The sequence below is a fragment of the Cupressus sempervirens genome, chromosome 7 (assembly GCF_028749045.1).
Source record: "Cupressus sempervirens isolate cs-2001-9-10 chromosome 7, ASM2874904v1, whole genome shotgun sequence".
NCBI lineage: Eukaryota > Viridiplantae > Streptophyta > Pinopsida > Cupressales > Cupressaceae > Cupressus > Cupressus sempervirens.
In genome coordinates, this window is record NC_143124.1 from 582,894,218 (window position 1) to 582,919,958 (window position 25,741).

General features: G+C 33.8%; 2 protein-coding genes across 5 annotated transcripts in view; both read right to left on the bottom strand.

Annotated features, from left to right (window-relative positions):
- Positions 1 to 16,162, bottom strand: part of LOC149548106 (uncharacterized) — a 102,692-nt gene extending 86,530 nt beyond the window's left edge. For all 4 annotated transcript variants that reach the window (XM_089792129.1, XM_089792130.1, XM_089792128.1 and 1 more), the window contains exons 1-2: positions 16,080 to 16,162; positions 3,860 to 3,945 (exon numbers count right to left, since the gene is read on the bottom strand). The gene's annotated coding sequence lies outside the window, so the exon portion shown is untranslated. The remainder of the gene's footprint in view (positions 1 to 3,859; positions 3,946 to 16,079) is intronic.
- A 339-nt stretch (positions 16,163 to 16,501) lies between these two features.
- Positions 16,502 to 25,741, bottom strand: part of LOC149548110 (heavy metal-associated isoprenylated plant protein 21-like) — a 38,961-nt gene continuing 29,721 nt past the window's right edge. Inside the window, exons 7-8 of the mRNA XM_089792134.1 lie at positions 16,739 to 16,849; positions 16,502 to 16,525 (exon numbers count right to left, since the gene is read on the bottom strand). The gene's annotated coding sequence lies outside the window, so the exon portion shown is untranslated. The remainder of the gene's footprint in view (positions 16,526 to 16,738; positions 16,850 to 25,741) is intronic.

A 25,741-nucleotide genomic window follows, 5' to 3' on the forward strand; every position in this document is an offset into this window, starting at 1 on the left:
CATCACTACTAAAGCATAATAACATCTTAAGAATAGGAAATCTAACATGCTAATCATATGCTAAACATTATACGAATAGGAAGTCTAACATGCTAAGAAGTAAAGCAATAGATATTCCAATTAATCAAATCACATCATCTAATCATATGCTAAACATCATAATATAGGAATGCGTCAAATAACTAACATCTAAACATAATATCCAAGCAATCCAATGAAAGCATAAATTAAAAGAAAGCATACTTCGGAACCCAAAATATCAAGTGACGACATCCAACAACGGTCACACTGGGACAATAGACCGTCTCTGTAGACCTGTCCCCAGCAGTGGTAAAGGTAGCTACGCCTCTTAACCACATGAGACCCATAGGTCCAAACCCCATCATGTTGATGGAGATAATGATCCAATCACAAACACACATAAAGAAAAAATGTCCATGGCTAACACGCACGCCAAATAGTAGTAAGGACTGCAACCAAGATTATGAGACAATGCAAGTACAACAGGTCGCCGGTCAGACTCTAGTGGAGTGTCATTACTTGCCATCAAGTAGTGCAAGTACTTCAAGCCTTTGATAAACTCCCTCAACAGGCTAGACTCGGAAAGTATCTTCGATCAACTCCCGCAGGAGGCTAGATATTGTGCCTTAGATCAACTCCCCTTGTAGGCCAGACACACACACCTTCAATCAACTCCCTCGGGAGGCTAGGTGTTTCAAATCTTATCTTTTCATTAAGTTTTAGTACCCGTTTATCAATAAAGTTATCACTTGTTAGAACCTCTTCACATTATCTTTTCGCCCATTTCCAGGCCCAAGTACTCGAGAGAAGCCACTCCACACATCTACCCTACATACCCATGCTCATCACACGATAAATGCCTACAGGCAATGCAAGTTCCCAACCCAACCCCAATGAACATAACTCGATCAGAATACAACCGGGAGTTCAGGCCTCGCAAGTCACCCGACAAATGCATGCGCGCGTGATCATGTGTGGTGCACCACCATCACGAAGACATAAAACAAAGGCTCAATAAGAACACAAGACAAACAACACTCAACCAAATACAAGCTCAGGAGTACGGATTCTACACAAATCCGAATAAACCAACAAAACCATACATCATGAACTCACTCAACCAGCCTCAATTCGGGAATAGGAATTCCACACAAATCCCAATGATGCAATAAAACCAAACATCATGAACTCACTTAACCGGCCTCAATCTGGGAGTATGGATTCTACACGAATCCTAGTGTCCAAAAAATAACCACAAGGGCTCAAAAGAAACAATAACACCAAGTATAAAATCACTCCACCGAACACAATGTCGAGAGTAAGGATGCGGCACACATCCCAATGCAAACATAAAAGTTCAACAATGATCTAACTGACATCTTAACGGATGATCCAAGTCCACAACCAATATCATGCCAAGAAAACTCGATAATACTGGACGACACACAAATCGAGGTAAAACCCCAAAACTGAAAAAACTTCAAAAATAAAACCCATTTAGTCAGAGGGCATAAAAGACACAAAAATCCAATCAAATTCAGTTTCGGACACAGTATGCAAAAACGGCAAGCATAATGGTGCGAAACCCCAATTATCCCAAAAAAAGGAAAACATTAATACCCATCCATCCGGGCAGAACTAGCAAACAGAAGCGAAGATGAACACTACTTCTCAACCTCCTAACAAATGGCTACCAAAAACCGAAGTAGAAACGAAGCTGAAAGAATAAAACGGGAGAGCCCTACCTCACAAACAAAACGGCAAAACGGGAATATGAACCATAAAAAAAAAATCCAACACAAATAGCTGAAAATCGCAGCAATCCAAGGTCTCCCCAAGTTGGATTCAACAAGACCAATTTCACGACGATCCCATGTCCGTAGCTCCCACAACTAACAGAATAATAATACCTCATGAAGAAGATTTTGGGTTTTACTCTCAAGCTTTCTAATTCAAAACTAAGAAGTGAGGAATTAATTTCCTCTTTGGATACTTATTCACTTTTCGAGTGAATAATCGATTAGCGTGAATAACTAAGAAAACTAGTTAAACCCCTAATCAACCCAAACGAAAACAGACTATTCCAAATAATTGGAATTCATCTATGGCAAAGCTGAAAAACTAAAATCAAATAAAATAAAGCCCAAAAAACCCTTAAACCAAAATCACAAAAAACCTTAAATACTTTCGCGACAAATGCGAACCTATAAATGCACAGACACACTCATAGGTCTAATCACATAATGCAAATGAGTTTGGATTTAATTAAATCACCGGAGGGTTTAATTTAAACACTTAAATAAGGTGCATCGACCATACAAGGACGACATGGGTAAAATATAAATAGTTGAATCACTAACTACATGTGCCACTGCAAGGGATATAAATCATGCACACTAAACAACACGATCAAGTGCAATTGCATATAATAATATAGCCGAAGTGATAAATGCATTAAATCGCCTAATTTAACTATATAGTTAATTGTACTAAAATAATCCATTTACATCACTTACTTTCACATAAACCATCACAAAACATACAAAAATCTATTGGGAGAGGCACTACATCATCCCAACCCCCGCCCCCCCGCCCTTCCCAAGACTAGGCTTACTCCTGGAAGCTTGCAATCCAAGAATAGAACCCAAGCACCACAAGTGTCCAAACACAATCCAACCAGTCACAAAAAAAATTCATCTAGCCACAACTCAACATCATAAGGCAAGATAAACACTCAGAATCCCAGTTGCCAAAGAATGCAACAATAGAATGTCCATAACCGCAAGAGATGAGGTATGCTGACACACACCATGCATCCAGATAAGCGAGTAAAAGAATATTCTCAAGCTACATACAACCAACGTTAAATCACCCTTCTTACAAGCAATTAAGAACAATAGAAACTAAGAGTTTAACAACTAGCAGCAAGAATTAATAATCATTTAACACTTATACACAATACACATTTTATCAACTTTCTTTCTCTTCATAGAAATATTGCATTTATCCACATTCAACCAAACAATATTTTGATAAAAACTTACATTTATAACAAACACACCAGGATGTTCTCCGCAATGTTATCCCTTGTACATACTATCAGTGGTCCGAAATGGACATGATAGTCACAACACACAACCGGGCAGCAACAAAAGACATTCAGAAAAGTCGTCAACAAACATAATGAAAAATCCCAAGTTGGGGGAATTATCAAGTCCAACAATAAGTCTCAAAAATGCTCATAGTTCAACAATAAATCAAGTGTGACAACAGCCACAAGGAGAAAAATAGAGAAATTATGATGACTAGTCCAAGAGAGGAAAATACTGAAAAACAATGCTAGCCCAACAACATGAGGAAAGTACCTCCAACGAAATAAAATAAGGCCTCAATTGAATTACTTCAACTGATGACTGAGAACAGTCACACAAGAGGGATAAATCACCACACAATACTAAAGAATACATCTTCGTAGCATCGTTAGAGAACACACTCACGCACATCAGACAATGCACCATCAATAACCTCATGCATATGCATCACTAAAGCAGAAATTTCACTCAATTAAACTCATTAAGCAACCAGCCATAGAGAAATTTCGCTAAACAAAACTCATTTAGCTAGTCAAAGATAAAACAAGAAGTAATCAATACAAGCAATCGGCCATTGAGAAATTTGAATAGATTGTGTTGCCAACACTTCTGAGTTGGGAAGAAGCCATTCATATTTCCTATATATTAAGATTGGCTTTCCAAAAGCATAATCCTACAGGTACCTATATAACTGGACTTTCTGATATCTTATCAGGACTATGTTGACAAAGCCATAAAATACTAACCTTATCCATCTCACAAAGCAAGGCCTCCTTAATATATGCTTCCCAATGTCAAATCACCATAGAAAGTGCTCTAGTTTCGAAGGCTTCTGCAAAAGCAAATTAGGAAAAAAAAAGTTCATCAGGCACACACAATCAAAGAGACAAGTATTAAATATGCACTTTAAAGAAAATGAATCATTTAAAGAAAGTTAAGCTTGTCAAGCTTCCCATTCCATTCAAGTCAATAAAATCTAATGTTAGTCATAATCTAAGCCTTCAATTATATAACTTATCAAAACCCATCACAAAGGAATTTTATGACATTGCATGATAATTAAATAGAGGAAGATCTACAAAATTATTTCTTTATTCTGAAATATTAAGTTTCCCCAGTCAAAACTGGAAAACAAATTTAATCTCTAAAATATACATCATCTAAAAATACATTTTAGAATGGCAAGAGGCTGAACAGAAGTTTAACAGTCGATGAAGTTATGCTACATATATTATATTTGCCTATAACATAGTGAAAGATATAATACTTTGCAACCATCATTATAAAACTTTGCTTTAATTACATAAAACTTTTATAGTCAAGATACACAAACATCATTAAACAAAGTTTATATAAGAAAGTATAGAGTTCTATGAGGCTAATTGTTGGATTTATTCATATATTGAATAAACAAATATTTTGACAACTGTTTTTGTGCTGCAACCAAAATAAAAATTAATAGGCTTGGCCACTTCAACATGCATGTTGCATCCAACTCTTATAGTTGATGTTGATTAAAATTGGATATAAAATTGATATGGAAAATTAGATTCCAATTATGCTAATCAGGGACAATTTGAATGAAGAAACTCTAAAATGAACTATTAGATTACATTATCATTCATTAAATCTCAGGGTGAATACCATACAATAATCATAACTCCCTATGAAATTCATTTACTACAGAGAAGCTTCATCCATGAAAAGTACATCACATTCTAAAAGGCACTCAAAATTCAACCAAATCCAATACCAAACTAATGTTACAGAATTATAGTGACATGCTAATATATGTTAATGTCAAGGCACACATTACAAAAACTTTTGGGACCAAATTCACCAGATGCACCTGCATATATTTAAATGCAGCTAATATAAAAATTAAAATTTATCTTATATCACTAGTTCACAATGTATGATAGCCTCAACTCTATAAAAATAACAAGAGCTTGTGAAAAATACCCTCAATATCACTTATTTTGTATTGGATTTTGTCTATGTGCTTAGGACACATCTATTATAGGAGATATTTCAGAGATGTGGTATTTCCCAAAATATTCCCAACCCATACCTAATTTGGGAAATGGAAATTTTGTTAAGGGAAACAGTGCATGTCCCCTATAGCCAAACAGCTGAAAAAGTAACTCGTTTCTAAACACAAAATTGGAAGGAAAAAAGAATAGGGATGAGGGATGAGGGATGAGGGGAGAGCACACAAGGATTAGAAAACAGTGAGAGCAATTTTCTGATTAGGAGATTACGCCCAAAATTGACACATTTTACAAATTAACACTAGAAGCTCACTTTTATTGCAATTTGATATTTTCACACAAAATATATTGCATACACACAACAAACCCTTTAAATATTACACCTGCAATGAATCTAGAATTCATTCTCGTAGCTTTACTTCCCACAATCCCTGCAGACCTCTAACCCCAAACCAACACTACAAAACCCCAAACTGTGATCTAATACTTCCAACTCTTGGATTTAATCACACACAGAAAAGGTATATAAATAGACTACAATTAACTCTACCACAAACACAAACCCTCGAATCTAGGATTAAGATCAAATAGGATGATAAGGATAGAGTGTGCAAGTCACTTAAAACTGCACAAAACTCACTGAAGCTATAGAAAACTTGCAAAGTTTGGTCACTACACTTAAAAAGGATATGAACAGACACATTGCAAAAACCATGTCTCCACACTATACAATAACTTCAACAAATCAAATGGAGATAGAAACTCTACAAACTACTAAAATTACATTGTCAAAATTGTTAATTCCTTAAGCACAACTGCAACCTCTAATGGAGATTACCTATTGCAATCCAAGGCCTCCCAGGACTCAGATCACTTGAAATCCATGAATTTCCCACACACAAGCCTCCCACTTCAATGCACTAGTACATTAGAAGTCAATTTTCAACCTAGATTTTTGACCAACTCCTCAAGAGAGTTGTTCAATATCTTATTTCAACAGCCTAAGAGTGTTTCCATGTTTCAACATGATAGCTAGATATTTTATCTTGCTAAAGGTGCAATCCTGATTGAAAATAATAAGATTACTAAGAGGAAGTCTTTGCAATTGGATTTCAAGAAGTCAATCTCAAATATCATAACATTGGACAAGGGACATTACAAACACACGGTGACCATATCTACTAGTCATTTGCATCTAGAACTAAAGGAACACTTCTCTAGAATAAATGTGTGAAATTGATTGAACATATGCATATGAACAATGAATGCATATCATTCAAGAGGATATTTTTAATGGAGTTAAAGAGTTTTTTGGTTCTAGAAAACTTCTTAAAGATCTAAATGGTACTTTTTTGGCTTTGATACCCAAAAAGTCGGAGGCAAATAGCATGGACTAATTTAGACCAATTAGTCTCTGCAATTCTTTTTATAAGATCATCTCTAAAGTTCTTACTCTCAGGGATTTTGTCTTTATTACCTAATCTGATTTCGAGACAGCGGAATCGGTTTGTTCCAGGTAGGCAGATGTTGCATTCTATTATCTCGGTGCATGAAAATATTCATTCGCTCACCAAATCCAAGAAAGAAGGGTTCTTATTGAAGTTGGATTTATCCAAGCCTTATGATAGGGTGGACTAGGAGTTTTTTAAAGTGTGGTCTAGAAGCTTTTGTGTTCATTATAATATTTTTGGATATGGTGCATATGTTGGTTTTCTCTGCCACCTTTTCCATTCTTGATAATGGATCTTTGACTCCTTTCTTTCGAGCTGCTCGTGGTTTAAGACAAGAGTGTCCATTATTTCCTATTCTATTCATCCCCATGGCTGAGTGTTTAGGTAGATTTATGGGAAAAAATGGTTCAAAGGGGGGAATTTGTGGGTTTAAGACCACCTTCTAAGGATTTAAATTGTTCTCATCAGCAATTTGTGGAAGATTCAATTGTGATTGGAGAAGCCTCAATCAAAAATGCGAGAAATATAAAAAAAGCTCTTGAGGATTGCGAGAAGGCTACATAATAGATTATTAATTTGAACAAAAGCTCGATCTATTTCATTAATGTTAATGTGAATAGACAAAACAAAAGTTAAAGAATTATGGGATGTGAGGTTAGCAACCTTCTAGGGTCATATCTTGGTTTATCTCTTTGTCTTGACCCTCTTGAGTCCTTTTGGAGTTCCTTGACTAACAAAATCCACTCAAAGTTAGCTGGCTAGAAAGGATCCCTCCTTAGCTAGGCTAGTAAGATAATTGTTCTAAAATCCACTTTACAGAATATGCCCTTGTATGCTTTAAGTGTTTTTAAGATACCTAGGAAGTATGCTTTGGCCAGTGAAATAATTCTTATGGACTAGTATGGAAAAGAAGAAAAGAATGGCTTTGATTTCTTGGGATAAGGTTTGTATGCCCATCAAAAAAGGAGAGTTGGTGCTAAGAAAGATTAATAGCATGATTTTTTTTACTTGCTAAGCTTATTTGGAGATTATATAATGAAGATGGAGAATGGAAATACATATGGAATGATAAATATAACAGGGAGAATCAAGGCTTTAATCTTTTCCTTGGCAGTGAGGATACTCAAGGGGGTTTTGTGATTTGGAAGCAGGCTCAGAAAAACAAGCAAAGTATCAATAAAGGGGTAAGATGGAAGGTTGGAAATAGCAAAACTATTCAATTTTGGGATTACATATGGATTCTTGATCATGCTCTGAGTTTAGATCAGAAGTGGAATGGGTATATGGATTAATGCAAGACTATTTTTGGGACTTATGTTGCTAATTATTGGGAAGAAGATAAATTGGTGAACCTTACCAGAGTGCATGAGGCTCTTAATGACCTTAACAAAATGTTGAATGTTGTCTTTTTAGTTCATGAGGAGGATACTTTAATATAGGAATGTAATCCAGATGGATTTTTTGTCTCATCTTTGTATGGTAATACTTTTGAAGTTAACATAATAATTTGGGATCTTATTGTAGGATAAAATACTTACTACTAACAATTTAATGAAGAAAGGTATGTGTCTTGTCAGTAGATGTTATCTTTGTAAGGAAGAGGAAGAGTCAGTTATTCATTTCACCATTCATTCCTCTTACACTAGAAGGTTATGGGAGAGGATTTGTAGACTTTTGGATGTAGAGTGGCTTTTCCCCCTCAGTATTCAAGATTTATTCTTAGCCTGGAAGTCTCCTCGTAATACTTTGCTTATAAATTGATGGGATTTTATACTTCCATATTTGTGTTGGGGTGTTTGGAAGGAAAGAAATGATAGTGTTTTCAGGGCTAAGGAGACTACTTCCTATCAGATATTTCATAAGATTAAGCATTTGGTGATTAAGAATATTAGGATAATCGAGAAAGGTCAAGAGCCTCAAGATGACGGGGAAGCCAAAGTGATTCAAAATTGGAACTTGGAAGGGATCAAATACTCTCAGAATGATAGTAACCTTAGAAATTTGGCTAGGTGGGATTGTCCACCACAGGGATGGTATAAGATTAATTTTGATGGGGCCTCAAAGGACAACCAAGGGATAGCGGGTTGCAGTCTTATTATCATAAATGAAAATGGGGATAGTTTGGGTGTTATGGCTAATCCTATTAGGGATCAAACCAATCATGTTGTGGAAGCTACTGTAGTTCTCTATGGTCTTTTATTTGCCAACAGCATGAATTTGAAGAAAATTTGGGTAGAAGGGTATTCCCTTAATATTATTCATTATCTTAACAAAGTTGATAATCCCTCTTGGACCATCCATAATATTATTTGCAAAGCTAGTAATTTGATTATTTCCTTTGTGGAATGTGTTATCACTCATAACTATAGAGAAACCAACAAAGTGGCCAACTGGGCTACAAATGTGGCATGCAAAAGCCATACAAAGATGATATAGAATTATCGTGACAAAATCCCTACTGGTGGGCTATCTTTGATAGAGTACAACAAGGTTAGAAGTATGCAAAAGAGTTTTAATAATGATGGAAATGACATTTAGGAACAATTATGATCTACACAATAATGGGGAGTTGTGGGTTATGATTATATTTGATGAGACAACTCATTCATTACCACACGGATTGTGGGTATTTCTGCATAAGAGAAAACTTTTCTGTTATTTTGATACAGAGATCTCTATTTCGACTGAGCTTGTTAGGACTGTGAGGAATTATTGCAATTTGAGGAATATGGGTGGTAAAAGAAAGAGGGTTGAGCCCCCAAGTTGCAAGGAATGAAAGCAGAAGACTGAAATTTGGAATATTTTAGAACAAGGTCAATTTATGGGCTTCATGGACAAGTTAAAGGATAGTAACCCATCCATAACCCACCAGTTTATCAAGACATGGAAGAATGGAAACATCTTGGTGGGAAACCAGAGAATGGATGTCTCGGAGGACATTATAGTTGAAGCCACTGGTCTCAATATGGATGGATCAACTTCTACAGGGATAGGAAGTTGTTTGAATGTGTTGTTGATGGGTTTGCGGAGACGACCAAGGAAAGAAACAGGTTGGTCAAAATTGGCAACTCTTATTTTAGCCCTCATTTCATTTCCAGACCATGGAGGTTTATTGTGTTTGTTGTGATTGAATACCTAACCCTTGATGGTCGTTTTACAAAGACTTTTGGGAACCACTTTATGCTGGTTAATCATTTAAGGCATAGGGTTGGAATTAATTTCCCTTTCTGCCTGAACCAGAACCAAGGCAAAAAAGACTGACATAGTTATGAACATTCCCTCAAATGATGAGCATCTGATAAAAAAGGAGTTGAGAGGTAAGAAAATGCTATCTCAAGGGAAGGCTAAGGACAAAGGCATCTAAGAGGTGGATACTGAAAGAGATACTATGGATATGGATGAGGAAAACCTGAATCAGAACAAGGACCATGATGAACAAGGATATATGAAGGGAATCATTAGAAACCAGGGTGTGATAAAAAGGGATATCAGTAATATGAAGGAACAAATGTAGGATATCAGGAGGGATTTTGATCAACTAAGCAAGACTACCAAAGGTGAGAGGACTCTTGGTCAGCATTTGGATAGACTCTCTAATGTTATTGGAAATGCGGAAGAAGTCAAGAATTTAATGAAGAGAGTCCCACCTCTGGAAGCGAAGAACAGAGATATGAAACAAATGATGAAGGCTATGTAGAAAAAGATGGATGTCATGGGAAACAGAGTTGACAACACTTCGAATGCGGTAAAAAAACTTACAACCAGAGTTGCTCCATCTTGAAGACTATAGCAGATAACATTAAAACTATGTTGGACAAACTGGAACAAGGGAGAATTCAAGTTTTTAAGGATAGGAAAGAGGATCAAGGCCAAGAAAGAGGATCAAGGCCCCAGTAAATGCACCAAGGCTAATTCAAAGAAGACAGAGGTTATGGAAGACAAAGAAATTGATGAGCTGAAGGCCTCTGCTGTTTACATGAATATCCTTGCAAATCAGGCTGTTGATTTACTGAAGACCTTGTAGTTGTCCTCGTGTTTTCTTTTTGTTGCCTTGTTGCTGTCTTTTCCTATTTGTTTTATTAAGGCTTCTTGTCTTAGTTTTTTTTTTTTTTTTGGTGCTGATGCATAGTTCCTCATGGGCTTTCTTAGCTTATTTTGTCTGATACTATGTAAAAGGTTTTGGGTACTTCAAAACCTATTTTTACTTAATCAAAACAATGAATGCATGCACCAGAGTAGAGAACATACATATGCTCAAGAATGCCCACAAAGAGGAAAGCTACAAAATTTCTAACATTTACTCTAACTTACTTAATAATGAAAACTTTCAAATTAGGGAATAATGGATACATGAAATTGAGGCCAGAATCACTTGATATGATCACTACAAATAGAAATGAACTAATCTGTTAAGACAAGTATCTTACTCATTTCCTCTGTATAAAATGAGTATATAAGATATTGTTCATTGTGCTCTTGGTGTAGACCAAGATGTCAAGTCTTGATATTCATGTCCTCAATGTTAACCAAGTGGTCTAGTCTTGATTTTTACGTTATTGATGTAGATAAGTTGGACAACCTTTTTGATACTATCTCCTTTAATGCATCATTGTCAAGCACTCATATCTACTCAAAAAGTCCATAATATCAACCATTCTTGACAAGGAAAGTCTATAATTGATGGTAATCTTCTTTATGACTCATGATTTCATGCACATCCTCCAACCTTGTTTGGTGCTAGTAAGACAAATATTGCAGATGGACTTAAACTCTCTCAAATTGATTCCTTATACAATTGTTCTTGTACTTACTTGTTCAACTCTTTATTATTTCTTAAAGTCACTGTATGGGTTGTTTTAGTTAGAAAATTGGCACTAGTAATTAAAGTCATTGGACAACTTATTTTTCTCATTAATGGCAATCCACTAAGTGCATTATTAGATAAAATATCATAAAAAACATCTCACAAACTATTAACCTTCATAGGTAGAATTGTATACTACATATTTTCAGCTTTGGGAATCAAAGGAAAACCCAAATACTTAGACATCATGTCATATGGAATTTTTCTTCCATCTACTAAACATAATCATTGTTGCATATCTTTTTCTCTACCTCCTCCAATGACTTCATCTTGTGTCAAACTTCATCCTTTATCCAAAAATAATCACTTTCGTATCTATTATGTACTAGAAAATGATCAAATTTCCCCAATCTCCCTAATGACATATGACATACATTCATAGGTATAATATCACACAAAGGAAAGATGAGAAAAGGTAGTGGCAAAGGTAGGGTAAAGTATATCTATAGGTTATGTCAATTAAGCAATCAGTGGATCAATTGTTTATCCTGCAGATCCAAATAACCATTTTAGCAGAGGGAGCAACACAATGTAATGTTCCCATTTTGAAGATCGCTAATAATAATAATGCAGATTAAATAAATAAATAAATCAAATCAAATAGATAATTATTAATTAAAATATTTTATATACTTTCGTCATTATCAAATACAAATATTATATTATACATAATTATTAGATATATTATATGAAATATAATATATATTATAATTAATCATAAGACATATATATGTAAAGTTGAGATATACAATAATTATATTAATAATTAAGAGTGGGACACATCAATATTATATAACTTAAGAACAACGATTAAGAATAAAATGAGTTAAGGTGATAAATTAATAAACCAAGTTGGTGATAAATTAATAAACCAAGTTCTTTGGATAGACATGTCTTTTCCAAACAAGTACTTTACCAATCGGCCTTAACATATATATAATGTGAAAATCGGGATAGGAAAAAAAAAGAGAGTTCTGATAACTCACATCCACATACTGCTATACAAGCAAAGAGTATGGACGGAAGAAAAAGGAATCTGAAGTAACATACACACTCTAAAATAAGGAGATAGAATACAGAAAGCAATTTCAGGGGTTTAAATTGAAGATATCAAAAAATATGAAGTCAGCAACTATTTCTATCATCATAAATCATGAAGAACACAACAAAAAGCGATTCAGGGAATGAGATACATGGTCCACAACAAGAAGTATCAGGAAAGAGCAGTGATATTAATTACAGTGCATATGTGATACAAACATATCGGGAGGATTCAAAAACACCACATCAGTAGATACAGCAGGATATCTTATAACAGCAACGTTGGGCATTCCTAATCACATAAAATACAAGAGAAGGATATTAATAATATGAATAATATTAGAAAAGATTACTTAAGCCATGAAAAACTGAGTACTAGCAAGCATCTGGTCAAAGCACATATGCCAACGTAGTTAACCATGGAAAGGATTGCATTGGTCAATATCCACCATCGATGAGACTAGCACATGTCGTTGATGCATGCCCAATATCACTTGTTACATTGAGTAAAAGAAGACGAATGTTTTAAGCCTGTAAATGTAGAACGGTGATCCTAGACCAACAGATATGAGGGGAAAATCGTAGATCATAGGAATGGGATATAATTCAAATACAAAGAAGCAAGAAATCATTAAGGTAACTCTTCATGAGAATTAAATTGGTTTAATATCAAAGAACCGCACAACACTATCATGGGATCCAACAGATAACATTTGGCTGGGAAACAACCCAGTCAACTTCTCCCATAAACTCTGACATTCGACTCAGCCCTTTAAACAATAACAGTAAACTGGCAAATCAACTAAGCGTTCATAAATGATGGCAAAGAAGAAATACGGAAGCACAAATACTTCAGCATAGATTTTTAGTGATCATCCAAAGATAAAAAAATATATAAATAGATAGTAAATATTGAAGGATTATTGGTGTGGCCTTTGTCAACTCTATATAATCTGCAGAGATATATATATATATATATATATATATATAAAGGGATAGAATATTATGATTACACAAAATGAACTGGGAGGATCAGTTGTACCATTGGAAACAAAGACAAATTTCCTTTGAATCAAATAAAAGGTCCTATGCATTGTAGTAAAGAGAAAGCATTGATGGATGTTAGAAAACATTAAGAATAAACTGTATCAGTCAATAATCGATCCAAATTCTTGGTCAGGGAGGAAGCAGTAAGTGAAAGACTCAGAGTAAGAATGAAGATACTTTCTATCAAGGGATGAGGTACGTATAGATATACATGGAGCAGAGATCATCTTTAGTTTCATGAATAGAGATATTATATTTTTAAGAGATGGAGTGTGTACATATATATAAATCTTTTGAGAGAACTGAAATAAGATAGAACTCATCAGAGTAACAATCATAGGGAAGAAAGGAAAACATTAGAAAATTCATAAGGATATTAAAAATAATATCACAAGTGGAAATTTTAGAACAAATAGAAGAAGATCCCCTCTGGGGGGGGCACATTACAGACAATGGGAGGAAAGGAAACTAACTGATCTTTTTACCATATCTTACCCTATTGATTAAGTTTACAAAAGCCTTATTTGTTGACCAAAGCCTTGTGTAATTTCATGATAGTTTCCAATTTCAAATTTGAGAATACAATATTCGTTGACCAAAGCCTTATTGTCCTTAAACCAAGAAATATTATAGGGATTTGTTTCTCTTATTTTGTCTAACTTCAACTTACTAGCCATTTTCTATGAGAAAATATTATAAAGTACTACCACTCTCCATAATAGCATTACACACTTTATCATTACACTTATATCTTGTGTGAAATAAATTATTCCCTTGGTTTGGTTCTTCTTCGCCATTTAGAAAGGCTCTTCAAGTAATAATAACTCTCCACTTCTAGAATGTTTAGAATGTGAAGGCTCAACATCCTCATTTACATGTGAAACTTGTGCATTAGCTAATGGACTTTTATTTTTCGTCCATTAATGTTGGGAATTCTCATAGGCTCTATGTTCTTCTTCTCCAAATCAGAAACATGTTCCATATAAACATCATCTTCCTAATCAACATCTTCATCCTCTTCTTCTTTGATCTTTATTATTTTAATTATAAGGATGGGGTGAATTATTTATCCTTTGATTCTAACTATTACTAGACTCTTCATGCTTCCTTTTGTTCTTCATTTTAGCCTCCATTAGACCATCCACCAGCACTTTCATCACAACCCCTTTCATTTTTCTCACTCTCAAATCCTTTTTTTAGCTTCTCTTTACATTACGAGAAAATTGATATGCATCTTCAATGGTAGACATTATTATCACACTACTCTTCTTCAATGTTAGGATTCAACGCATTTTCATAATGATAAATACTTTCCTTGTTGGCCTCAAATTAGCTTGTTCTAATAAGGACTTGATATAACTTTTCTTTATATTCTCTGACATGTTTTCCTACTTAAGTAGTTAAGTAGTGAATTACAAGTACTTGAAAAGTAGTTAAGCTATGCATTAAATAGTATAAAATATGATTCTGCAAAACTTAACTATAAAGCCTTGATCTATGTACAATTGTCTCTTGAGATATTGAAAAAGGGGATGAAGGTAGATAAGGATTCACTGTTTATGATACAAAATTTCATACAATATAATTTTATATAAATTTTAGCTTCTTTTACTCTTTGTTTTTATGTAAAACAAATTGTTATTACTTTTACAGTTACTTATATTAAGATTTTATACATAATTTTAATAACTCTCCCTTGTGGTCACACAAAATTGGAAATACGTTTTCAGACCCCAAAAGTTATTCTCCATACCAAATTCTACCCATCCTAGAAACTCAGAGGAAAATTCAGAACTATGCTGACAATAGAGATATAATCCTCCTTTGCAAAAATACACAATCTGTCCTGAGAGTGTTCCTTTGTAAAACCTGAAAAGAATATACAAAAGTAATAAGAATAAGATGTTTCAAGCGGCAGAAAATTGTATAGGTAAAGTCTTGGTTTTGACTATTCCCTCCATGACTTAGTAGACTTATAACATTGGTCAGATTTTGGGAATCAGTTTTCAGAAAGAAATGATTTTTCCCTAACTGAAATGTGCATAACCAAGACTCACAGTAACAGTTTAGAAACAAAAACCATCATTTGGTTAAGTAGATACTAACCTAACAATAAAACATATCTGACCAAGGCTAGGAGCCAGGCATTAGCCAAAAATCATGACAAGGGCAACAAACTAGCCTGATTATTTTTTAAAATGAAAATCAAAGGAATAACTATCAATTGTATGAGTTCTCAAGAAAATGTTGAATCAATTAATAAGTTAAAGTATGATAAAGTGCATCCACCTAGGAGGAATCATTTAAAAGCATAATGACATTGCTTTAATACCATATAAAACAGGCTTTACTCTTGATATTTGACATAGAAGAGAACAACCAAAAAAAGGAAATATCCAGATACAGGAAACCTTTATAGACCATTTTAAAGACTCATTCAAGGAAAAAACCCAACCAAGTTTTCACCAAAAGGTATTGGAAAAACATATGAGAATGTAATTGCATATTTCATTTCGTATTCTCCCCATTTTGGAATGCTATTGACAATGAAACCAACATATCTAGAACATACCTTGGAATCTTCTTGCTTTGTTTGGGGCCAGTGTTATCAAGCATGTTTCTGAGTTATACAACATCATTGTGCCACAACTAGCATGACAAAAAGAAAGAATTAGACATTAGAGAACCAAAACCATTCAAAAACATCTTGAAGACCATATTACATTAGTTTGAACTTTTAACAGATACAACATCAGATGCATTACTAATTTATAACATAAATATTAAAAACATTAGAGATACTTCAAATGAAATGCCCATCTGTATTCATGATCGAGAATGAAAACATCTTTAAGGAACCAATAAAGATTGGCATTTTCTTGAATACAAAGATTGAAAAGTATCATAGTTTGAAATCTTACTTCTCACATTTAACCTGATTCATAGGACCACCACCAGGCACAATCAATATGGTGCCATAAAAGGAGACATTTTCTCTGCCACAATTTGGCATGGCCCCTAAAAGTTAACAATCACAAGATGATCGTTAATAACATTTATTGTCCAATCTATTCCTATGCATACAACTAAATTATGTAAAAGAAAATATGCAGCTAATCTCTCAAAATAATATTGAAAAGGACAAAAATCACCAATGACCATTGATAATTTTTAGCTATTGCAAAACAGAATCTGCAACAAATCTATCAAGGATGAATTACACATTCATACCTTTAAAATAAGGAAGTCTTTCAAAATGACATTGGTGATTGTCTGAGCTATTAAATATGTTGCCGATTGAACTAAAAGCCAAGTAAAAATAAAACTGCATGGTTCAGGCAGCTGCAATAAAGGCATCACACTATTAATGTCCAAACATCTTGAAATGCATTTCCAGCTTCCATCAAAGCAATATTTCTTTATTTTTTGCTATGCTTAGATAGAATGGGAACAACGATATTTAAAGAATGAGAAAAAATTTTTAACAAAGATAACTGAAACCAAAGGTAAAGGATTAAAACCAATTTATTCATAACTAATTAATCTTTCAATATGCAAATGTCCTCAATGCAAAATATATTTGAATTTTGAAATCAAAAAATACTTAAAACCGATTTATTAGAATGGTAAACATATGCAGGGACCACATGAGAGAACAGTATGAGCCCAGTTCTTGTAAGCAAATTTAAACTATGCGAGATAGAAGCTACAAAAAATTAAACACAAATGATATCATGCTTCTTCTTGATTTCTCAATAAAATCCCATATATATTTATAGGATTCATTGATTCTATTTTATATAATAAACTTCCAAAATAACCTCCTTAGGTGTACTGAATTGTTTTAACAACTCAATTTCTACCACTTATTATACAACCTATTTAACAAATCTACAAAATAATTATTATATGCATCCAACGATGCAATATTTCTAACACAATTGTGAACACTAATTGCCAACGGGAGGCCTTAGTGTGAACATTGGGTGAAAGTACACCACAATACTTGATAACCACACAAAATAGCTCACTAAATGCTACTCATCTCAAGCAAAAGTGGAACTAGCCTCACTACACTTAGTATACTTTCATCCAAGGATAAGGACAAATACATCTAGCCATGGATCTAAGGATCAGGACTAAAACATCTATTTTGAAAGATACCAACTCAGTGCATGGCTTATAATGACATGATTTGTTTGCAAAACTCAGTTTTTGACCAGTGAGAATTTTTGGGGGTTTGACGTGATTTTCTTTTTCTTTTCTTTTTCTGGATTTTTTCTTGGTTTAGAGGAAATGCAAAAAAACTGAGATATCCAAGCTAGCTAAACTAAAAGAACTCCTAGAAATTATTCTGGAAATGATGCTAAGAATATCTTATGAAACTCCAATTGAAAATATTGCTGGTAACACAAATGCACTTACTTGAACTTTATTTCTCAAAATAATTACACGACATTCGTACTAGGAAGGTCTGTAAATGACTAAAATCTGAAGCTATATAATTTCCTAGAACTTTAACATTTTTTGCATTGCTGGGAGTCAGCAATGGTGACATCAGCCTTCAAGAAGCACAGTACAACTGATGAGTGCTATCTTGGGCCTCTAAAAATCACCGATCTGCTCCACTATAGATTTATTCTTCCCCCGTGCAATGGTACTGGGCTGAGAATGACTAATTTTGAATCCCAAATTGGATCCCCGTATAGAAAGTCAGTCTTGTTGGTGATGTACAACTGAAGTATGGGACTGGGGTTTCATCAACAACTCCAAAATATAATTGAAAATGCACTTAAACTCATCGATCTGCTACAACATGAATATTTACCTTTGATTATGCAAACTTGATGATATGGACTAAGTAATCAGCAATAGTTCTGTCCTCTTAACTTCCTACAGGTTGTACGGCTCCTACGGGCTGTATGACTGATGTAGACTTGTCATGCCTCAAAAAAACCTTTGATCTATGAGGATTTGTTTGAATATCATAACTCAGTTGCTTCCTCAGAAATTATCAAAAACTTTTCAACACCAATAATTCTCAAAACTGCATTCACAATATCCTCAAAGATAGACTTGACTTTGCAATGAAATTTTATTGGTAGGCTGATATATACAAAATAAACCTCTAGGGAAGAAATTGGAACATTCTAAGCTCCATTCAAAGGATATGGAACTATTAGTCAATTTCATTTACTGGTTGAACTGAGTGATTTAAGGGGAAAAGAATAATTTTAAATGCCATAAGAATCCTGAAATTGTCACAAATTAATAAAAAGATAAACTGAATGTGTGAGAGGATCAAACCAAAATATTTTCTGATTGGAAAGGTGAATCTTAGGGCTTCTTGTATAATTATTTTTTTGATGATAAAAGAAATTTTCTCAACCACCGCCTTGTGATTGTTTTTCCTTTCATGATCTATTGAAAAAGTAATAAATATGACACAAGCTAAATGATTAGCATAAATGAAGTAGTGCAAGATTAGTAATTGTCCATGCCAACTTCCACATGTTGCCTTGTAGTAGTGACGGCTAGATTTACAGACACATCCTACAGGGCATTGATTTACAGGTGATGCAACTTTCTTAGTCTTATATCTAGCTAGTTAAAACCATTGTAGAACTTTCTCTTTTTAACAGAAGGGAAATTAAATGTTGGAGAATTTGTGAGGAAATGTTATAATTACAATACACACTCTTTAAAAATTCATCAAGAAAAAAATGATCATTATGCTAACATTATTACAGTATATACATAATATTACACAATATTACAGCCACAGCTGGGATTTGGCAAATAACACCAATGGTGTGGTTGTACTAATAAAGGCTAGGATATATGGCCTCAAATTGGTGATAGAATTAAGTTTTAAAACTAAAATAAGTACAAATGGAAGGAGATCATGATTGTTGTGCCTACCTTGACCTTTGTTTCTCTACTCTAATACCCAAATCTGAAACAAACCTTCTTCTAAATATTATAGAGGAATTTCTAGATCTGTTGGACTCATTTGTGGAATAGCTACTATCCCAGGGACCAGAGAATCTGCCATGTTGTGATATTGCATGGAGACTTCCTACTAGTCAATACTTTGATTCTCCAATGTACAAAATGACAAGAAAGTTATATTGGATTATGAGTTGGGCTCCTCCACAAGCTTAACTGAGATAGATGAGACCTTTAGGGTTAATTGAGTAACTGATTAATAAAGTGCTTGGTCTCGTTGAAAAGGTAACTAAAAAAGATTTAGAGTTCTTAGAAAAAACTTGTGCTGGCATTTTTCAAATAATGTCATTCCATTATTCCTCCTTTCCCAACAACTGTGAGGAAACATTTGGAGAGCGCGTAGATTTTGGACAATCCATGATGATCATCCCTTGAACGTGTGGTTTGGACCTTAACATCTAAAGCAAGTGTTTGACAAGTTGATGTAAAGAACACATCTAGCAAAATAACAACCACCCACTTTAATGCTAAGGGTTTGTTAACAATCCATTTTTAAATCAGCCTTAATATAGACCCTTTTGAGCTCAAGAAAAGTAAAGTTTGTCTTGCTTTAGTAAACTAACAACCAAGGGCCTATAAAAGCCTAACAAAGAATATGAATATATGGAAACTTCATCCATACTAAGACATCTAAACAAGTATGTATAATCAGAAGCTAGAAAAACATAAGTCCAACATGAAAAGTCAAAACTGCAAAGGGCATATTCTCAAGTTAAACAAACCACCGCAGCATAAAACAGCTTGGTCACATTTTAAATTAGCAAAAGAAAACAAATGAAAGCATTTTTTATGTTTATGATGCCAGCAATTTTCATGCCATGAGGCTCTCCATTACACTAAATCCAAACTTTACACATGCACTTAGATGGGCTACGCCTGGCATAAATTATAAGATCCCACCAAAGTAAAATTTTCATGCTACTGCAAGATAGATCAATAGCATTTGAAAGACTGAAACTAAAAGTCTAAAAGCATTGGCATGTGGTTTGGAAGAATTTCCATCCTTGTCTCATGATATCTTAAACACAGATTTCCAGCTACCTTTGGTGTGATTCTTCTCTCTAGCATTTGTAACAAATGTTAGATATTGCTACATTGTAGCCAAGATGAATGACTAGGCCACACAATAGAAAAGAAGTGTAAGAGCACTTAATGTGCTTTTGATCATCTATAATAATGATCCACTTCTCAAGGGAATTCAATTGATATTAATCTACAACGTCAGCTTGGCAATTCAATAGAGATGCATGATATATGACGCCTTCATTTTTATCTTGAAACTGAGATTTGGTTAATGATAAATCTTATGTTTGTCTCAGAGAGAAAGTATGAACATCATATGACAATATATCAATTGCAACCTCCCTGTACAGACCTAATGATAAATCTTATGTTTGTCTCAGAGAAAAAGTATGAGCATTATATGACCATATATATCTATTGCAACCTCCCTATACAGACCTTAAAAATCATGTTATCATTATGTCACTATCAAAAGGTGTTCGTCATAGCACCCTTGTTCCTCATTTTTGCCTCCCTATGTCCAAGCTTTGGGGTGTCAACTGTTAAAACAACCACTTTAAAGCCTACATGCTCTGCACATCATACTATAGCAGTTGGGATATTTCTGTTCTTATATAGTTGTCAAAGAGCATAACATAAGAGGCATATTATGACTTCAAATTCAGGTGTTAATGCTCCTTTATTAAAATTAAATGTAAGTACAAATCTTTTAATATCAAGATCTAGTGAACTCCACAGATTGTTTGAAGTTCTCATACATAGAACAGAAAAAAATGAATAGCATCACCAGTGGCTACAATCTGCTCAACAATGCAACTAGAGGAAAATGAAACAAACTCCAGAGTAATGATGCCAGTGTGTTGAAAAGAAGAAAGACAGGGTATAACAACCATCCTAGATGATTAAGGAAATACTGACACTCTAATCTATATAGTATGTGTGCTATATCATTCAAAAACTGAACCTAGATGACAAGCTTCTCTGCAAGTTACTGGAACGTCACAGATAAGATCAACAAAAGAAATGACTCATAAACTAGTATGTTGATTTCACCATAACTGTAGCAACATCTGTTGCAGCCCTTCTTGTTGCTAGCTTCCCTATTAGAAACCAATTGTGAACATGTTTTTTGGGCCGAGTGTAATGAACCAAAATTGAAAAAAAATCATTAACAAATTGATTCTAGAAAAAGATACCTTGAGGATGGGATTATTTATGCAGAGATGTTGGTGCAATGCTTTTACAACAGTTTCTCTGGTATGTAACAATACTCACTATCCCGAATGATGTGTCTCGTCCATGGCTTCCTATCAGATGGCCAATCTTCACAATCTCGCTAACGTGGTTTTCTCCAAGTGAGCATAAAGCCTGCAGAGGGAAAGGAAGGCTCAGGACTTCAAGCTAAGTCATCAAAAGAATTCCCTAAATCAAAAAGAGCGCATGACATGGAGAGATTGTTTGCAGCTCTTTAGGTATACAACACACTATCTAAGAGTCTACATGAGCAAGGCTTCAATTAGTACAGATTGGCTCATTTGATTTGGCATCGCTCTCACAAACCAACAAACCTTCTTGAACAGATTTGAGTGCCACCAATCTCATCAAAGCTCTCATGTCGTCCAGGGTTGTGAACTTGTCTAAACTTGTTAGCAATTCGCTCTCCATGTACAAGTTTTTTAACTCATATGCCAAGAGCACAAATAGCCGCCACTTGTTGTTCGTAGGTAGTAATGGAGATGGAGATGGAGATTTCTACAGATAGTAATTGAGATGTAGATGAGTACATGAGGCCATCAGATATGAAAATCAAATTGGGCAATCCACAGGTTTATCATTTTTTTTGCACATTGTCTCCGTTTCAAAGAATTTACATAGAAATTAAAATCAATTTCATTTCTGCTCAAACAACCTACATATTAACTATAATTATTTCTCCAAACGCCCAAAATCAATTTCTCCACACATTCACAATTTCTACAATCAAGCCATTAACATACAAACGATTTCCATTTCAAGCCATTAACATACAAACCATTTCAATTTCAAATCATTAACATACAAACCATTGCAGGAGCACAGGTGGGTGTAGCATACAGCCTCGGATGGAAAAGAGTGGAAATTGATAGTCGTGAAATGACTCTACATTTGCTAGGCAACACCCTGTCATCATGCAGCATGCCCTTTAACAATTCCACAGCATAATAGAACCGTTAAAGGAACAAGTTGCTCTTCGGCACAATATTTGAACTATTTGGAACGGTATGTTGATGTTGATGTAGAGCACCAAAATTGGCACGTTGAAAATAAAAAATCGAGTGCGTTGATTATGTTACTTGCGCTTTTCCAACTGAACACAAATTTGAATTAAAAAAATTCTTAGTTAGGCTTTTCTTTGATCAACGAATTGGAACATGAAAGAATTATGTCTATCAATTTTCTTAAACTTATGATATTGGATTTTGAAATCTTAAATATTCTCTTTGCTATGATGAATTTTTTTGAAAAGATTGTATTGCAAATGATAATAGGGTTGTTTAAATTTTGTTAAATAATTTAATATTTTAATAATAAGAATGTATAATTGATGGAGGTTTTGGGTTTGTGGCTATTTCATTTTTTATAATTAGAATTTAAATAATAAATTTAAAATTAGATTTCATATATAAATTAGAAAATTAGAATTAGTATGAGTGACATGTATTTATTTCATAGTTTTATACTAATTAGAAATTAGAATTAGAATAACCAATTTTAATACTTTTACTAAAATATTATATTTGTATAATAACTTGGGAAAAATATACATTCGCATTGTATTTATGAAAGATATAAAAGAATTCTAATACATTAAATTCATTAAAATTAAAATAAAAATCTACAAAATATAATTGAAATAAATTCTATATCATAAAAAGTATCTAGGTGCAAAATAGTTTATATGTTTTATTAGAATATATTAGATTTAAGATTAAAAAGACTTTAGGAAATACATGTTTGTAATTTAGTATTTTTTTTTAATGTTAAGTTAGTGAAGAGGCTTTCTTTCTTCTTCTTGGATTGTTAAAAAATAAAAATATAGTTTTGTCTTATTCAATTGTAAATTGTGATTTTGAAATCTATGTAAAGAAAATATTTTTCAATTATAGCAATAATCATGTTCAAATATATATTAATGATCATGTCAAAAATAATAATTTAAAACTTTTTGAATACTTTATAAAAACTTACCAATATACCCCCTTTTGGGCCATGAATAACCAAATCCATTCAATATTAGTAACAAACATATCTTCCCGAATCCTTTACGTGATTCATAATTTTTAAAAGAGTATTTGTGAATTGTTTATACTAGTTTTGTTAAAATTTAGATATTAGCCAGAGCATTTTAGAATTTGATAATTGCTTTGTGAATTCAATTAAAACGAACCCAAGAATCATATGTCTACTCTATCGAATCAAGGAGACACAATGTGATAAAGCCTTACACTATTATTAATGTCTTTTCTGTATAGGTATCTTACATACTTATGATGGAAATACAAAAATTCTTGAAGTTTAGATAACCCCCTATTTATACCCAATACAGAAGAGGAAAAGTAATACTAGAGTCAAGCCCTGCTTTGACTAGGCCATTCAAAACAAGATTAAATACAAAGGGGATGTTCAAAAAAACAAAACTCCCTTCACAGTGAGATGCAAGGCTAACTCCAGATCGGATTCAAAAAACAAGAGAAATCTCCAACTCAGAATGTAGGAGAAAACAACAGAAAACAATAGCCTAACAAACTATAAGATAAAAGTATATGTACATTTATCTGACACTAAAGATATAGCCAACAAGGGAGAAAGATATAAAATGAGATCCCCAGAAGTCTTCCTTCATGAATATAATAATATCATCTTCAACCTCCTTTTCATCAAATTCCATCATCCCAAGCATTAGCACGAATCACATTTTATGTTTATTAGATTTGTTAAAATTCGGGAGAGAATTCCAATCTACTCAAGTCTGAGGAGTCCACCTCTAGTTCTGCATAGAAACTAAATGCATTGAGATAATTCAATAGCCAAACTTGGTTATGATCTTCCATGATATTTTGCCATCTCAGTAGGAAAGAAATAATGGCTTCCATTTTAGGCCAAGCTTGATTAAACTATTTGAAATCCCTAATTTGAAGAATGGGGCATCTTAGGATCTTAGCTTGAAGGAGGCTCCCTAGTGGCTTAGACATATAATCTTTCACATAGGGGATTTCTAAGTTCCTAGTAATACTTAGAACCCCTTGTTCAAGACCATCTAACCATGTCTCATCAAACAAGTTATTACAGAGGCGAATGATATCCCAAAGACCTACCTACACTCTAGCCATACAAGTTATAAGTGGGCCAATGACAGAACTATTAGTGCGCCAAGTGCACTCATAATTAAAAACTTTTTCACCTAAAGTCCTCACAGCCACCCTAGTCATATCATATGTTGGGTTTAACAGTCTATTCCATCTTTTGGGTTTCACAGAGCCTCTAAAGGCCATGGTTCTGTCCTCAAAGGCATGAAACAACATGGTAGCAAAATCCATTCCTAATTAATGGCTAGACAGTAGACTTAACCTCAAGAAGACAACTAAGCAAGATAGAAAGTGAAGGTGCAACAATTCAAGGAACCATGGATTAAAAAGGGATCACGCCAAGGCCTAGAAGCTTTTGCCCACTTCTGGAGTATCCCAGAAGGATCGAAGAAAAGTTTAGTTCTATTTAAACAAAAGGAGAGAATTATACTTTATGAATTGAGCTTAAATCATAGACAGGTGAAGGTCTAAATCAAGTAGTAAAAGATAATTATTCAAATTGAGATATGTCAGAGAATACTAAAAGGATTTTTCCAAATATTGAGATCATATGATCTTATCATGATTAAACACAAAGTAACCCGCCTTCATAATATGTGCGAGGAGGTAGAATAAAGAGGCTAAATTTAAAAAAATTAAGAAAATTTATAAAAATGATTGACAAGATTGTCTCAAAGAAAGATATATATAAGGAGACATGTATAGATGATTAAAGATTCATAGGAAAAAAAATCTAAGTATCCTTCAAGGCTAAATATGAACTAAGCTTCTTTTAATAAGATATCTTCACCATCCATTCCCCTATTTGCTAATTGATCAGCTTCCTTATTTCCCTCTTGATATGTTGGATTTTAAT